This window comes from Gossypium arboreum, chromosome 6 (assembly GCF_025698485.1).
Source record: "Gossypium arboreum isolate Shixiya-1 chromosome 6, ASM2569848v2, whole genome shotgun sequence".
Taxonomy (NCBI): domain Eukaryota; kingdom Viridiplantae; phylum Streptophyta; class Magnoliopsida; order Malvales; family Malvaceae; genus Gossypium; species Gossypium arboreum.
Genome location: NC_069075.1, coordinates 112,793,137 through 112,811,165, shown reverse-complemented (window position 1 = coordinate 112,811,165; position 18,029 = coordinate 112,793,137). Strand labels below are relative to the sequence as shown.

General features: G+C 36.3%; 1 long non-coding RNA gene across 1 annotated transcript; it reads left to right on the top strand.

Moving 5' to 3' along the window:
- The first annotated feature begins 11,557 nt into the window (after positions 1 to 11,557).
- Positions 11,558 to 13,784, top strand: LOC128294081 (uncharacterized). The gene is made up of 3 exons (XR_008284296.1): positions 11,558 to 11,838; positions 12,508 to 12,703; positions 13,344 to 13,784. It is a non-coding gene; the product is annotated as an uncharacterized LOC128294081 (long non-coding RNA).
- The last annotated feature ends 4,245 nt before the right edge of the window (positions 13,785 to 18,029 follow it).

The window sequence follows — 18,029 nt, the reverse complement described above, 5'->3', positions numbered from 1 at the left end:
AAACCCGTGACCGTCACCGGATTTGAACACGTGGTGTTACCGGGCTTACTTCCCTTTTTTCTCTCTTGACAATATTTTATTTCAGTTCCAGGCAGGCTAGCTAACTGCGTCACTGTCACCTTAAAAATCATATCTCGAGTTCCAGAACTCGAAAATCAGTTCCGTAAATTTTCCCTGAAACTAGACTCATATATCCATCCCTGGATTTATTTCTAGAATTTTTGGTCAGGCCAATTGGTACAGTTTATTAGTTAAAGTCACCCATGTTACAGGGGTCGACTACACTAACCTTCGCGCGTTACAACTTGAATATCTCTCTGTACAGGGCTTTAATACTGGTGCCGTTTGTTTCTAAAGAAACTAGACTCAAAATGGAATCTGCACATATAAGGCATGACTTCTAATTCTTTCTGGATAATTTATAGTAAATTTTCAAAGTCGCGACAGGGGACCCAGAAACCGTTCTGGCCCTGTTTCACAAGAACTCTAATATCTCTCAGTATACTGCTCATATGGTCGTTTCGTTTTGTCCATATAAAAATAGATTCATCAAGGTTAAATTTAATAATTTATTCACTATTTAATTTTACTTCTACTATTTTTAGTGATTTTTCAATCTCATCTCACTGCTGCTGTCAGCAACAGTTACTGCAGTAGACTATGCCAATTTCATGAATCTTTCCTTGGCCTTACTAATCATCCATCATACATGACACAATTTATGGCCACCTTATCAAAATTAAAGTTTCTAAGACTTGTGGCTATAGGTTCTAGCATCCCACTCGACGACCACACAGGCCATTTTCACATGGCTTAAAGTTTACAACCCACAATTCAACAAAACATAATAGCCTATACATGCCAATTGTTCTCCTAGTTTAACTACGAAGACAATACCAAAAGGTTTCCAGCCGGTGTGATGACTTCAACGACGGTTCCGAGCACGCGACAATACGAGTCCAAGAGACCTAAAATGGGTGACAAGAAAACACCGAGTGAGTTTATAACTCAGTAAGTCATAAGCATTCATCAACCATCCATTAATAAAGTTTTCGCAACATCAAACAATAAACGAGGCTAGGTACTTCATCCATATCGAAACTATACCATAATTCCTCGGACCTTTCGGTTCAATCTCATACCAAGTCATACATCCACATTTCATATTCTATACAATAAGATATTTGAGGCATTTTTACACACCAACTCATTCGCACCACAATCATACAATTGCAATCATCACATAGATTTCAAGCTTACCAAGCTCAACCCCGAGCATGAATGTATTGCCTATTCGTCATGAGCTCAAGGTACTTACCCGATCCGCTGTCCGGGATTAACTCGATAATGTCGCACACTCAGTGCCAATTGTAATACAAGAGCATATAGTGAATCCGCACACTTAGTGCTATATATTTTCAGCTCGCACACTTAGTGCTATATAATTTTCAGCTCGCACACTTAGTGCTATATATTTTCAGCTCGCACACTTAGTGCTATATAATCAAACTCGCACACTTAGTGCTGTACAATTTTAAACCCGCACACTTAGTGCCAATCTTGTCACCGTGTCCATTTATACCCGCACACTTAGTGCCGAGACCAATACCTTATGCATGTTGCTGCCTTTATACATTCAACCATGGCATCATTCCATACACATACATTTTCATTTACACATCAACTCATTTAAACACAATTATGTATATATTATGGTCATTTACATCAACACCAAATATATGCTTAATGACTTACCTTGTGTTGGGTAAAACAGTCCAAGTCGGCTACTCGATGACCTTCGTCTTTCCCTTGCTTGATTCTCCTTCTTTAACTCCTTGAGCTTAATCAATAAATCAACTAGTTTAACCATCTTGCTAAACATTCATAATTCAACTACACATGCATATGTATGCTTGTATATTCGGCAACCATTTTTTTACTAATCACCCATTTGGTCGATTATACACATCACCAAATATGCACCAAAAACTTGATTCAACATCACTTACATACTCACCCAATGGCCGAATATACTTGAAATTTTACAAACATTCTCCAACAATTTATTTTTTTAAACAAACACATTTATCATTTACTTCATAACCAAAACATCATGTGCAAACATATATCCACACATAGGTGCAAGGCCAAATTTTAAGGTGTCCATAACCATTCAAAACACAAATTTTTTTAATATCATGCAAGAAGCATAAACCATGCTCATGAGCATACCATGGCCGAATACCTCACACACCATGCCCCTTTTAAAATTTTTTTGTCATGGTTAAACAAAGGACTCAATGCCCTACTCAAGAATACTAAAAAGAAATTTCAAGAGTAGTTAATCCATCATTACATGCATCAATAGAAAGCTTCACATTTAGCATGCAATAGTTTCAACACAATATCAACCTTGGCTAAATACCATTTTCATGGCATAACAAGGATTTGAACCATGGCTAACATGCACATCAAGTAAGCAACCAAAACAAGCATGAATCTTATGACACCACCTCAAACATACCTTAATATTGATGCAAGTATAGCCAAATCTCCTTCTAGTTCTCTTCTAAACCAAGCATGAAGCAAAAATCCTCCCCTTTTCCTTAGTATTTTCGGCCAAGAAGTGAAAATGGATGAACAAAATTTCTCCTTTCTTTTCCTCTACTCACGGCAACAAGGGGCATCCATGCTCATCTTTCTTTTTTTTGTTCATTTTTTATGCTAATTTTATTATATTCCTTCATACATAACTCACTAACCAAACATGTTGGAAACATGTTTTCCTTGCCCATCATACCCACCTTGGCCAGCCACTATAGTCAAATTTGGGAAATTTGACATGCAAGGACAACATTTCCTAGTATGCATCAATAGGCCACTTCAACATTTGCCTATCTCATTTCTAAGTTTTCTCACACAAGTCCTTTCTAGTGAAATTCACCTTTATAACACTAAATCAAATCATCAAAATGTCACACACAATTTAACACATATCATAGGCATCGAATAAATTTTAAATTATTTTTATGCCCGGTTTTGTGGTCCCGCAACCACATCCCGCCTAGGGTCAATTTTGGGTGTCACAACTCTCCCCACTTAAGAAATTTTCGTCCCCAAAATCTTACCCAGAAATAGGCTCGGTATCGCTCTTTCATAGAGTCCTCAAGTTCCCAAGTGGCTTCTTCAATTCCGTGTTTATGCCACAACACCTTCACTAACGGGATTTTCTTATTGTGCAACTCTTTTACTTCACGCATCATAATGCGAACCGGTTCCTCTTTATAGCTCAAATTAGGTGAATCTCAATCTCGACGGGCGATTACGTCGATGGATCGACCTATATCGTCAAGCATCGAAACATGGAAAACGCTAGAATCTTTTCGAGCTCGGGGTAAAATTAATCGGTACGCTACTGGCTCAACTCGTTCAGATACTTCATACGGACCGATGAACCTCGGACTTAATTTGCCCTTACGGCCAAATCTAAGCACTTTCTTCCAAGGTGAGACTTTGAGAAATACCTTGTCTCCAACCTGATATTCAATATCTTTTCTTTTCAAATCCGCATACGACTTTTGGCGATCCGGCGACTTTCAAACTTTCACGAATTACTCGAACTTTTGCTCGGCATCCTTAACCAAATCAACCTCAAGATTTTTCCTTCACTAAGTTCACCAGAATAATGGGGTACGGCATTTACGACCGTATAAAGCCTCGTAAGGCGCCATCTTGATACTTGATTGAAAGCTATTGTTGTAAGCGAATTCAACCAAAGGTAAATACCGTTCCCATGCACCACTAAACTCAAGGATGCAACATCTCAACATATCCTCGAGTATTTGAATTATCCGTTCGGATTGACCATCGGTTTGGGGTGAAAAGCAAGCTAAAATGTAGCTTGGTACCCAAAGGCTCTTGCAATTTCTTCCAAAATCGCGATGTAAATCTTGGGTCTCTATCCGACACGATAGAAATAGGCACCCCATGCAATCGAATAATTTGGGAGACGATAATTCGCCAATTTATCAAGCGAAAAATCCGTATGAACAGAATAAAATGAGCGACTTGGTCGGTCTATGAACAATGACCCGATCGCATCCTTCTTACTTATCGACAAAGGCGGTCCGGATACAAAGTCCATGGTGACTCGATCCCATTTCCACTGGGTATCGTGATCGGTCAAGTAATCCCGATGGCACTTGATGCTCCGCTTTCACTTGTTGACATATTAAACATCTCAAACAAAGTCGAGATGTCTCGTTTCATACCATGCCACCAAAACCGACGCTTTGGTCATTGTACATTTTAGTACTACCCGGTGGATTGACATTCGACTCATGTGAGCCTCGTTCAAAATCATCAAACAAGTTCAATTCCTTGAATACATAATCGACCCTTGAACGTCAAGCAATCATGGTCGTCAATCTGAAATTCGATTCCTCATTCGAAACACATTCGCTCGCTTAGCGACCAATTCGCGTCGACCTTCTAAGATTCGAGTACTTGATGAATCAATAACGGTTTGGTCTCTAATTCGACTACTAGCACCTCATCGGGTGAAACGGATAGATGAGCATCCATCGCTCTCAAAGCAAACAAGGCCTTGCGACTTAAGGCATCGGCCACCACGTTGGCCTTTCCGGTGATAATCAATGATGAGTTCATAGTCTTTCAACAACTCAAGCCAACGTCTTTGTCGCAAGTTTAAATCTCTCTGAGTCATCAAATATTTTAGACTCTTGTGGTCCGAATAAATGTGACACCTTTCCCCAAACAAGTAATGCCGTCATATCTTCAAAGCGAACACTATGGCTGCTAGTTCAAGGTCATGGGTCGGATAGTTTCTTTCATGCGGCTTTAGTTGTCTTGACGCGTAAGCCACAACTCGACCTTCTTGCATCAACACACAACCTAACCCAAGCAAGGATGCGTCACTGTATATGACAAACTCTTTACCGGACTCCGGCTGTACTAGTACCGGGGCCTCGGTTAAACGGGTCTTTAGTCGATCGAAACTTTCTTGACAGCGTTCCGACCACTCGAACTTAACATCTTTTTGAAGTAGTTTTGTCATCGGTGCAACTATCACCGAAAAACCCTTCACAAATCGTCGATAGTATCCGGCAAGCCCCAAAAAGCTCCTAACTTCGGTAACATTCCTTGGTGGTTTCCAATCGACTATGGCCGAAATTTTGTTCGGGTCCACCTCGACACCGATCACGGACACCACGTGCCCCAAAAGCTAACCTCTTTCAACCAAAATTCACATTTATCGAACTTTATGATAACTCGCTTATCTCGTAAGATTTGCAACACTAGCCTCGGTGTTCAAGATGTTCGCTTTCATCTCTCGAATAGACCAAAATGTCATCGATAAATACAACTACAAACCGATCCAAGTATGGCCTGAAAATTCTATTCATTAAATCCATAAACACCGCAGGGGCATTAGTGAGCCCAAACGGCATCACCAAGAATTCGTAGTGACCGTACCTCGTTCTAAAAGCGGTTTTGGGTATGTCCGATTCTCGGACCCTCAACTAATAGTACCCCGATCTCAAATCTATCTTTGAAAACACTGAGGCTCCCTTTAATTGATCAAACAAATCGTCAATTCGTGGCAACGGATATTTATTCTTTATCGTCACTTTATTGAGTTGACGATAGTCGATGCACAACCTCATGGTTCCGTCCTTCTTTTTCACAAACAATACTGGTGCGCCCCATGGAGAAAAACTCGGTCGAGCGAAACCTCTATCCGTCAATTCTTGCAATTGAACCTTCAATTCCTTTAACTCCGTTAATGCCATACGACACGGGCTATTGAGATCGGCGTAGTACCGGTACAACTTCGATGTCAATTCCACTTCTCGAACCGGTGGCAATCCGGTAACTCCTCGGAAAAACATCCGAATACTCACAAACCACTGGTACCGATTCGAGTTTCTTTTCCATCTCTTTACTTTCAAACACATACGCAAGGTATGTTTCACACCCCTTTTTCACATATCTCCGAGCAGTCATAGAAGATATTATCGCTGGCACTCCTTTTAAATCAGTAGACTCGACTCGGACTACCTCGTTATTTGCACTCCTCAAATCAATGGTTTTCCTTTTGCGTCCACCATCGCATCATGTACGGTCAGCCAATCCATACCAAGAATAACATCGAATTCATCAAATGGTAGAAGCATCAGATCGGCCGGAAAACAGGATTCTCAAATTATTAGGAGGCATCTCTTGCACACTTTATCAACTAGTACGTATTGACCCAAAGGGTTTGACACTGAATTACAATTCAAGAGACTCAACAGTAGAGTCTTCTTGGATGCTAAGGTTTCACATACATATGAATGAGTAGAGCCGGGTCAAACAATGCAATCACACTAGTATCAAAGAGAGTAAAAGTACCAGTGATGACGTCGGGGAGGATGCCTCCTCTCGCGCGGGATGGCATATGCTCTAGCAGAGCACGGGTCTCGGATCGGACAGCAGTATTAGAGGCTCCTCTCGATTACCACTCCTACCTCCAGAGATTCTCGGGGGCCTACCTCCAGCCGTCGTTCCACTAGGTCTTGCACCTTGCGTCTTATTCCTCTCATCTAGCTCCGTGCAATCTCTAATGAGGTGGTCCTTCGAACCGCATCCATAACAGCCCTATTAATGACTTACCCCAACATTCACCTAGGTGTCATCTTCCACATTGGGGCATTCAGTCTCTCTTGACGATTATTGCCCACACTAGCTACCAAAGTAGCTCGAGTCCGTCAATGGTCGGGCTCTAATGGAAATTCCAGCATCGTCCTCGACTTCATGGTGTCCTCCCCGAACCTCTTTACACCGAGAACGGAGCTTTACTTGTCGATCTTTTACGGTAATCTCTTGCTTCAATTCAACCTTCTTCTTCTCCTTCCCAAGTTCTTCCGCCTTGCGTGCTCGTTCGACTAGTGTCACGAACTCCTTTATCTCCAAAATTCCCACTAGTAACTTTAACTCTTCATTCAATCCTTCTTCAAATCTTTTGCACATCGCAACCTCATCACCACACACTCCCGAGCATACCGACTAAGTCTTACGAACTCATGCTCGATTCAGATACTGGCCATACTGGCCTTGCTTGAGTTCCAAGAATTCCTTACGCTTCGATCTATGAACTGTTGACTAATGTATTTCTTTCAAATTGGATTGAAAGAAATCCCAAGTAACTCGCTCATTTGGGACTATGGAAATTAAAGTCCTCCACCAATAGTAAGTCGAGTCTCGCAACAAGGATGTAGCACACTTAAGACATTCATCGAGTGTGCATGACAGTTCATCTAACACTCGAATGGTGTTATCGAGCGAATTCGCTCTTTCAAAGATCATCGTGACTATGGCCTTGAACTCCTCATTCGCCCTTCCTAATCAAGTCTACAGGTTTGCTTAGCCTCACAGGATCAAGAATCGGAGGCATTGCGGACTCTTGGGGCGGAGTATTTAAATTCGGAATGGTTGGACAGTAGGGTTGGTTCGGGCATATTGTGCGACCCACTCATTCATCATGGTGAAGAAGGCTTGTTTCGCCTTCATTTTGATTATTCGCGGATGACTGAGGCTCAACAGGCGGTGTCCCTTGCGCGGGAGCAGCCGCTACACTTTCAACGTCATCCGCCAAGGGTCTCTCTATTCCGGGCTCCATTGCTAATCAAAACAAAAATTTCAACCGTTAGAAGTCATCACATTATTAAGCACTAACAAATTGGCATGTATAGCTAGAATCACACGCTCTATGGTAGTCCTAGAACTGACTAAACCATAGCTCTGATACCAATAAAATGTAACACCCCAAACCCGTGACCGTCACCGGATTTGAACACGTGGTGTTACCGGGCTTACTTCCCTTTTTTCTCTCTTGATAATATTTTATTTCAGTTCCAGGCAGGCTAGCTAATTGCGTCACTGTCACCTTAAAAATCATATCTCGAGTTCCAGAACTCGAAAATCAGTTCCGTAAATTTTCCCTGAAACTAGACTCATATATACATCCCTGGATTTATTTCTAGAATTTTTGGTTGGGCCAATTGGTACAGTTTATTAGTTAAAGTCACCCATGTTACAGGGGTCGACTACACTAACCTTCGCGCGTTACAACTTGAATATCTCTCTGTACAGGGCTTTAATACTGGTGCCGTTTATTTCTAAAGAAACTAGACTCAAAATGGAATCTGCACATATAAGGCATGACTTCTAATTCTTTCTGGATAATTTATAGTAAATTTTCAAAGTCGCAACAGGGGACCCAGAAACCGTTCTGGCCCTGTCTCACAAGAACTCTAATATCTCTCAGTATACTGCTCATATGGTCATTTCGTTTTGTCCATATAAAAATAGATTCATCAAGGTTAAATTTAATAATTTATTCACTATTTAATTCTACTTCTACTATTTTTAGTGATTTTTCAATCTCATCTCACTGCTGCTGTCAGCAACAGTTACTGCAGTAGACTATGCCAATTTCATGAATCTTTCCTTGGCCTTACTAATCATCCATCATACATGACACAATTTATGGCCACCTTATCAAAATTAAAGTTTCTAAGACTTGTGGCTATAGGTTCTAGCATCCCACTCGACGACCACACAGGCCATTTTCACATGGCTTAAAGTTTACAACCCACAATTCAACAAAACATAATAGCCTATACATGCCAATTGTTCTCCTAGTTTAACTACGAAGACAATACCAAAAGGTTTCCAGCCGGTGTGATGACTTCAACGACGGTTCCGAGCACGCGACAATACCAGTCCAAGAGACCTAAAATGGGTGACAAGAAAACACCGAGTGAGTTTATAACTCAAGAAGTCATAAGCATTCATCAACCATCCATTAATAAAGTTTTCGCAACATCAAACAATAAACGAGGCTAGGTACTTCATCCATATCGAAACTATACCATAATTCCTCGAACCTTTCGGTTCAATCTCATACCAAGTCATACATCCACATTTCATATTCTATACAATAAGATATTTGAGGCATTTTTACACACCAACTCATTCGCACCACAATCATACAATTACAATCATCACATAGATTTCAAGCTTACCAAGCTCAACCCCGAGCATGAATGTATTGCCTATTCGTCATGAGCTCAAGGTACTTACCCGATCCGCTGTCCGGGATTAACTCGATAATGTCGCACACTCAGTGCCAATTGTAATACAAGAGCATATAGTGAATCCGCACACTTAGTGCTATATATTTTCAGCTCGCACACTTAGTGCTATATAATTTTCAGCTCGCACACTTAGTGCTATATATTTTCAGCTCGCACACTTAGTGCTATATAATCAAACTCGCACACTTAGTGCTGTACAATTTTAAACCCGCACACTTAGTGCCAATCTTGTCACCGTGTCCATTTATACCCGCACACTTAGTGCCGAGACCAATACCTTATGCATGTTGTCTGCTTTTATACATTCAACCATGGCATCATTCCATACACATACATTTTCATTTACACATCAACTCATTTAAACACAATTATGCGTATATATTATGGTCATTTACATCAACACCAAATATATGCTTAATGACTTACCTTGTGTTGGGTAAAACAGTCCAAGTCGGCTACTCGATGACCTTCGTCTTTCCCTTGCTTGATTCTCCTTCTTTAACTCCTTGAGCTTAATCAATAAATCAACTAGTTTAACCATCTTGCTAAACATTCATAATTCAACTACACATGCATATGTATGCTTGTATATTCGCAACCATTTTTTTACTAATCACCCATTTGGTCGATTATACACATCACCAAATATGCACCAAAAACTTGATTCAACATCACTTACATACTCACCCAATGGCCGAATATACTTGAAATTTTACAAACATTCTCCAACAATTTATTTTTTTAAACAAACACATTTATCATTTACTTCATAACCAAAACATCATGTGCAAACATATATCCACACATAGGTGCAAGGCCAAATTTTAAGGTGTCCATAACCATTCAAAACACAAATTTTTTTAATATCATGCAAGAAGCATAAACCATGCTCATGAGCATACCATGGCGAATACCTCACACACCATGCCCCTTTTAAAATTTTTTGTCATGGTTAAACAAAGGACTCAATGCCCTACTCAAGAATACTAAAAGAAATTTCAAGAGTAGTTAATCCATCATTACATGCATCAATAGAAAGCTTCACATTTAGCATGCAATAGTTTCAACACAATATCAACCTTGGCTAAATACCATTTTCATGGCATAACAAGGATTTGAACCATGGCTAACATGCACATCAAGTAAGCAACCAAAACAAGCATGAATCTCATGACACCACCTCAAACATACCTTAATATTGATGCAAGTATAGCCAAATCTCCTTCTAGTTCTCTTCTAAACCAAGCATGAAGCAAAAATCCTCCCCTTTTTCCTTAGTATTTTCGGCCAAGAAGTGAAAATGGATGAACAAAATTTCTCCTTTCTTTTTCCTCTACTCACGGCAACAAGGGGCATCCATGCTCATCTTTCTTTTTTTTTTGTTCATTTTTTATGCTAATTTTATTATATTCCTTCATACATAACTCACTAACCAAACATGTTGGAAACATGTTTTCCTTGCCCATCATACCCACCTTGGTCGCCACTATAGTCAAATTTGGGAAATTTGACATGCAAGGACAACATTTCCTAGTATGCATCAATAGGCCACTTCAACATTTGCCTATCTCATTTCTAAGTTTTCTCACACAAGTCCTTTCTAGTGAAATTCACCTTTATAACACTAAATCAAATCATCAAAAATGTCACACACAATTTAACACATATCATAGGCATCAGAATAAATTTTAAATTATTTTTTATGCCTCGGTTTTGTGGTCCCGCAACCACATCCCGTCTAGGGTCAATTTTGGACTGTCACAATGAATATATAGAAATACCATTGTAAGATTATTACAGTGAAACAAGGAATGAATTATGTGTAATATTTTTGTATATTTTAGTACCGTCATTATTTTTGTATAAGATATATTTTTATTCTAATAATATCTTGTATTATGTATAATTTATTGCACCTATCCTTTACACTTATTAAATTTTAAAATTTATACAACAATTCTAAAATTTTAGCTTTAGCGATTTAATATTCATAATATTGTAGCTCAAATTATGTATGTGCCCGTATATCAATTGTGAATCCTTCTATACTATTGTACTAATAATATATATTAATGTATTATGTGCTCAGATATTAATGTTAATGTATTACTTGTAATATGTAGCTCAAATTGTCAATCCGTCTATATTATTGTACTAATAATATATATTAATGTAATATTGAAGAGTTAATTGATTAAAATAATAAATGCAAGTACAAAAAGAGCAAGGTACGGAGGGATACAAAAAAGATTCAAAATTGCTAACAACGAGATTTGAACCCAGGTACTAAGGTAAAGAGCAAGCAAACTTAACCAACTAAGCTATAGTGGCGTTTATACTAAAAATGCTGCAAAAAATTAAGCTATACTGGCCTTTTTTTTAAAAACGCCGCAAAAAGCCATTATTTTACCCAAAAAAAAAAAAAAAAAAAAAGAGAAATCAAAATCCCGCTCACTCTTACCTGCTCGTTACTCCCTCTTTTTCTCATCTATGTCGCTTGCCCTAAATCTCCCAAATAAAATTTAGCTACTTTTCTTTTCTCGATCTGGAATAAAAGAAAAAAAGAAACTGAAAAAGGCACAAAGGGTTTTTGGAAGCAAAGCAGAGCGAAGAACTGTGTGAAGCCAGAGCTATCGAGCATGTTCGAGTCTTAGCACATGAAATCGATGGTCGTCAAGTGAGTCGGCTTATCTCTTTTAACTTTCTTTCCATCATGTCCTGTACTTTTTTCTTTTTTTTTTCCTTTCAATTTTATTGGATAGCTTTAAATCATTACTATTTTTAGTAGTTTATTCTCCCTATTTAGATTGAAGGTAACCTACTGGTTTTCTTCCTACTGGTTTTCTTCTAATTCAAGGTATCAGTCGCATTCACGTTTTCCTGTTAATGGGTTTTCTTTATTTTATTTTCTATGCCATCGACTTTTTTCTTTCTTTCTTTGAGGTGCTCTTTAAAATCTGCCGCAATGTGTTGTTCCAGCCGTTTCTTGGGTTTCTCTATGGATTCAATTGAGATTATAGAATTATAGGAATTTTTTTTGTGTTGGATTGCGTATGGTAAAGAATCTAAAGTTTACTCTCCTTATGTTTGATGAATTGCCTATGAGAGAACTATTCATATCGGTATAGGAAAAGGGTACATTTGTTGTTAAGCTGTTGAAATTAGATGCTTTCATTAGTTCATGGTTTGAAATTCTTTTCCTCCACAAACAGTAGGAATTGATGATATATTTATTTAGCTTTGACATTTTAGAGGTGATTGAATAGGCTCTTTGTAAGTTTCCAGTAGTAGAACTGAATATGGGATTTCAGCAGTTAACTAATATAAGTGTTTTCTCCATCATCAGGAAAAGGCTACTGAACAAGATGCTGTTGAAATCTTGATGTATGAGAGTTTACGTTTTGCATACGTCTTGCTTGAGGTGTTGATCTTTGTGACTTCTATCACCATATGGAATAAAGGCATCATTAGCCAAATAATTCTTTCGTTCCCTATAGCAATTTTTACTGGGAGAAATATGTTTGCTGAAAGGAGTAAAAAAGGTACTTCAAATTTCACTGTTTGAATAGTATTTGATTTATATATTCTTTTTTCATTTATTTCAAATTCATTAGAAATGTTTATTGATTGCACAAGTCAGAGAGGTGAACCAACATTTTAGTTAAAATGATTACCTTCATTGTTTAACTATTAACTTCACCTCCATAATGACATGTGGTTTATGTACGAAGTTTAGCTGAAATGAGAAGAGAATGATAAATTTGTGGATATCAATTTAGGTTTTGATAACTTCAATGAATCAATATCTCTTGGTTTGGTTAAGTTTCATTATATTCATTTAATTTTAATAATTATTTGTAATTTTATCTTTTTATTAAATATTTTATAATAAAAATCTTATATAACTTTTTTTAATTTTTTAATAAATTGCTTACTACCCTCAATTTCTAAAGTAAAATGTTTGAAGTATATTTTATAATTTTTTAATGAAGCAATTTCAGGCTCTAATTAATCTGCTAGTGCATCACTAATGAAGTGTTTAGTTGCTGGAAATTGAGATGTTAATTGAGGTGTATAAATGTTGTTAATTGAAATGTTAATATGTGTGTGTGTGTGTGTGTGTCCCTTCTGTTAAATTCTTCGTTATGTATTTAATAAAGTTAATTTTGTGTCTGGCTGCAGGCATTAGTGATAATAAGATATATCATTATCACTTAAATCTTGGAGGAAGTGTTTCTACCAAAAGGCTGACTAGGCTACCTTCAATTCCTAAGAATGATGCAAAGTTCAGCTATACGCCATAAACATTTCTCTGATCTTAAGTTATACAAAACATTATGATCTTATTTATTTGTTTATTTATAAAAAAACTAATATTGCTATGCTACCACCAGTCCTCTAGTGGTTACTAATAGTAATAAAAAAAGGGGAAAAAGAACAAAGCTATTCCATTTCGCTGTACTTGAGGTGTATAAATGTTGTTAATTGAGATGTTAAAGTGCTGCAAATTAAAGTGTTTAAATGTTGTAAATTGAACTGTTAAAGTGCTGCAAATTGAAGTGTTAAAGTGCTGTAAATTGGAGTGTTTAAGTACTGCAAATTGAAGTGTTTAGTTGCTGGAAATTGAGATGTTTAAATGTTGTTAATTGAAATGTTAAAGTGCTGCAAATTGAAGTGTTTTAATGCTGTAAATTGAAGTGTTAAAGTGCTGCAAATTGAAGCGGTTAAATGTTGTTAATTGAAATGTTAAAGTGCTGCAAATTGAAGTGTTTGAATGCTGTAAATTGAAGTGCTATAAATATTGTTAATTGAAATGTTAAAGTGCTGCAAATTGAAGTGTTTGAATGCTGTAAATTGAAGTTGTGGATTATTACCTCTTTGAATGTTGGTGCAAATTTGTTTCTAGTGCTAATATTTAAAAGAATCCTGCAGCTGTTTTTGCTACTCTGGGTGCTCTGGTTTCAATTTATTGGATGTTGATTAGTTTTTAAGCTCAGATCAATTTTGGACCCTAGTATTTATGCTTTCTATTTCTTATGTCAGCTGAAAAGCTTTGAGTATTGACCTTGAAGGGTATCATTCCAAATTCCAATTTTATGTTTCTTTCGATTGCTAACTGTGATATACTAAGTTTTTTACACCATGAAACTTAGATTTACTTTTAAACTCTTTAAATTTCTTGGTATGAAACTGAATAATCATTTAATAATCTAGATGTGAATCTGACTATATTGTTAGGCAGACCAAGGATGCCTGATGTAAAATTGAACTTGCTTCTGATTATTTTCATGCCATAGAATGAAATTATGGAATTGGTTTCTGTTTTTTCTTTTAACTTTAAGACCATAGAAGTAGGTACCTTTTTGTTGCTACTGTAGGCTTACTGAGTTCACACCAGGCTGAAGAGATTTCATTGATTGTAGTGGAAAAGTACTTCAGCTCACTTCCCGGGCTCATAATTAAACCTGAATCTTTTTTTATTACTTGAATAACATACTTGAGTTTAACTACAACATTTTTTAATTGCCTTGTTTTTTTTATTTGGTGGTTCTCTACTGAGCATTCATCATTTGTGGTAGTCCTTAATTGAGTCTTCCTAGGTATAAAAGCATGGTAGAGCTATTGGTTTAGACAAATGTGTGCACGAAGACATTAACTTAGATAGCTTTCTACCTTTGGAACCATGTTGCTTTAGATTTCTTTCATTTTCATTTGCCGACCAAACTTCATATAAGGATATGAAGATTCAATTGCCAGATTCAAAATTTACCATTTGTTTCATATAAGGATCCTTTCATTTCCATGTTGATAACCATTTACAGAGAGTGCATTGAATATAAATTCATAGTATATAATGTTCTTATTCACTGCTTCTTTACAATCATTTCTATTTCTTTAAGTTTTTTCAGATACCATGATTCAACGCTAGTCTTTTAGGGTAAAACGTTGCTTTTTATTGCTTTTTATTGGCATGTAAAAATACAACCAGATGAATAATTGTCAAATATATATATATAATTAATTTGTATTCTCGTTTTTCTGCGTGTTAAATTTATAATAATATTATTTGTTTAAATATTTTAATAATTTTTTCAAAAATCATTAATAAATTAATAAATTAATGTAATCATATATATATTAAAATTTTTAACTCATTTAGAATCGCTTAAATTATATTTACTATTAAAATAATAACGGTTTAGAAAACTTATTTTTGCCCAAGCTAGTTAGAGTCTAAAGTTAATTGCAAAATTTTGATAAACTTTTTAGTGTTTTGTTTTAGTCTCGATCTTGTATTTGATGGCATGGCGTAACACACTTATCCGTGATGGGAAGGAGATGGCATCGTTGCTTTATACTTATCGCAATTGTGTCAAAGCACTTCGTCGTATTTTAGCCTTAGTTGATTTTAATTTATACATATTTTTAAGGTAAACAATGTTCTAATATAATCTGCTAGTTTTAGTGTAAAGCAATGTTCTTTTTTATGTGGTGTAGGGGGTATATTGGAATTCACAGTTCGGGATTCAGAAACTTTCTGCTAAAACTGGAGCTGCTTCGATCTATTGTGGATTCTGGTTTTGAACATCCTTCCGAAGGCAAAGTTTTAAACTCATGTCTGATGTTAACATTCGTGAATTCCATGAATTAAGTCATTTTGTTTTTGTTGCTTTTAGTGACTTATAATGGTGGGCGATACAAGTTTGGTGCTTTATTATTTTGATTCTATATTTATATTTAATCTAATTTTATTATTTATTTTAGTTTTGATTCTATATTTTTATTTTTATTTTAATTTGATAATGAATTTTAATAGAAAATTTTATATTTAAATCATGGATATTATTCTTCTCAATATTTTGATAATGAATTTTAAATTTTTTATATTTTTCATGATTTTTATATATATATATTTTTAAATTTCATGACTTTTAGCGGCGTTGTGGAAAAGCGCTAAAGGCCATGACCTTTAGCGGCGTTTGTGGTAAAAGCGCCGCTAAAGGCCATAACCTTTAGCGGCGTTTTTTTCAAATAAACGCCGCAAAATTTAGCAGCGCCATCTATAGAGGCGTTTTTTTGCGGCGCTTGTAAAAACGCCGCAAATAGTTTTAGTGGCGCTTAAAAGCACCGCTAAAGGCCTAAAAAAACGCCGCTAAAAGTCAGTTTTGCTATAGTGAAATGTGGTGAAAATGATTTGTGATATGTATGTTAAAATGAGGTTAATATAAAGAAAGTGTGAAAGAGTGAATTAGCAATAAAACTGTTTTGGACAGTAGCAGTGATGTGACTTTGAAAAATCACCAAAAATAGTAAGAATTTAATTAGAGGCTGAATGAGATATGAAATTAAATATTAATGATTCTGTTTTCATATAAAAGAAACATAGAAAGCAAATAAATTCTATATTTTGAGATATTTATATTTTTGTGAGATTGGTTCAGAATGATTACGTGATCCCCTATTCTGACTTGGTAAAATCATCATAAATTGTACAAAAATAATTATGGGGCATGGTTTATATGCTTAGAAACCTTAATGAATATATTTTTTATTGGAATAATCAAAAACATTATTTGAATTCTGTACAATGAGATAACTGAGTTTTTATATAGAGAGGTCAGAATTGTCAGACAGTGAAATAGATGAAACTTTAAGAAAAATATGGTATTGATTAGCAAAACCAAAAATTCTTAAAATTTTATGGTAGAAATTTATATGAATCTAGTTTCAAGGAAAATTTACAAAACTTAATTTTGAATTCTGTAGCTTAACAAATAATTAAATTAGTGACTATGATTCAGGAAAACAGCCTTAGCTAATCTTGTGTAAAAAGATGAAATCATGTGATTAATGATTTTATTTTCTTGAGCATATTTATTGAGGAATGGGATAATATTGATAATTGAATTGCTTATTATTACATATATGCCAACTTACTAAGCTTTTAAGCTTACACCATTTTCCCATTTCTCTCAGTGTTGTCAGGTTGGCTCGGGGTTGGAGATCGTCGGAAGTATCATGACACTATTAGTTTATCAAATTAGAATAATGGTAATTCTTATTTATTGTCAAATAAGTGGCATGTATAGATAATTAGTTATTGATATTAAATAATATTATGATTTAGCCAAATGTATAACCTCATTTTGCTTCATTGTATATAGCTATAAGATTTGGCTCATCATGGTTAAAGTTATGTAAACCTATTTTATGTATGCATAGATAAATTTCTTGGTGTGGCTAAGTTAAGAACACAAAAAGGGCTTGGAAAATAGACTAATGTGATACACATGGGCTGGAGACACGGCCGTGTGTCTCAGCCGTGTGAAGAACATAGCCACCACATGGGTGTGTGGTCTAGTCGTGTGAGCAAGCCAGTAGCTAGCTAATTTTTACACGGGGTTCAGACATGGCGTGTGAAGACCACACGGTCTATTCACACGGTCGTTTCACATGCCATACGGGCGTGTGACCCTGCTTTGGTGAAAAATTTTCTAAGTGTCTGAAAGATTTCGGTTTGTTCCTGAACCAATTTCAATGATTGTTTTGGGCCTAGTAGGCCCTTTTAAGGGAAAAATTATATAAGTTTGAAAAGTTTAAAATTTGATGAAATTTTATGTCTCAATTTTAAATGATTAAAAGTACACAAGTCTGGTAATACCTCGTACCCTATTCCGGCGTCAGATATGGGTAAGGGGTGTTACAGGATTGGTTAACCCAACATGATGTAGTGGTTAATTGTAAGCAGAAGTATATTGTGTTGAAATGTCAAGACGGTGAGTTACTTTGCAACACCCCTCACCCGCACTCGACGTCGGGATAGGGTTCGAGGCATTACTAGCACTTTAGATTTTAAAACGTACCAAA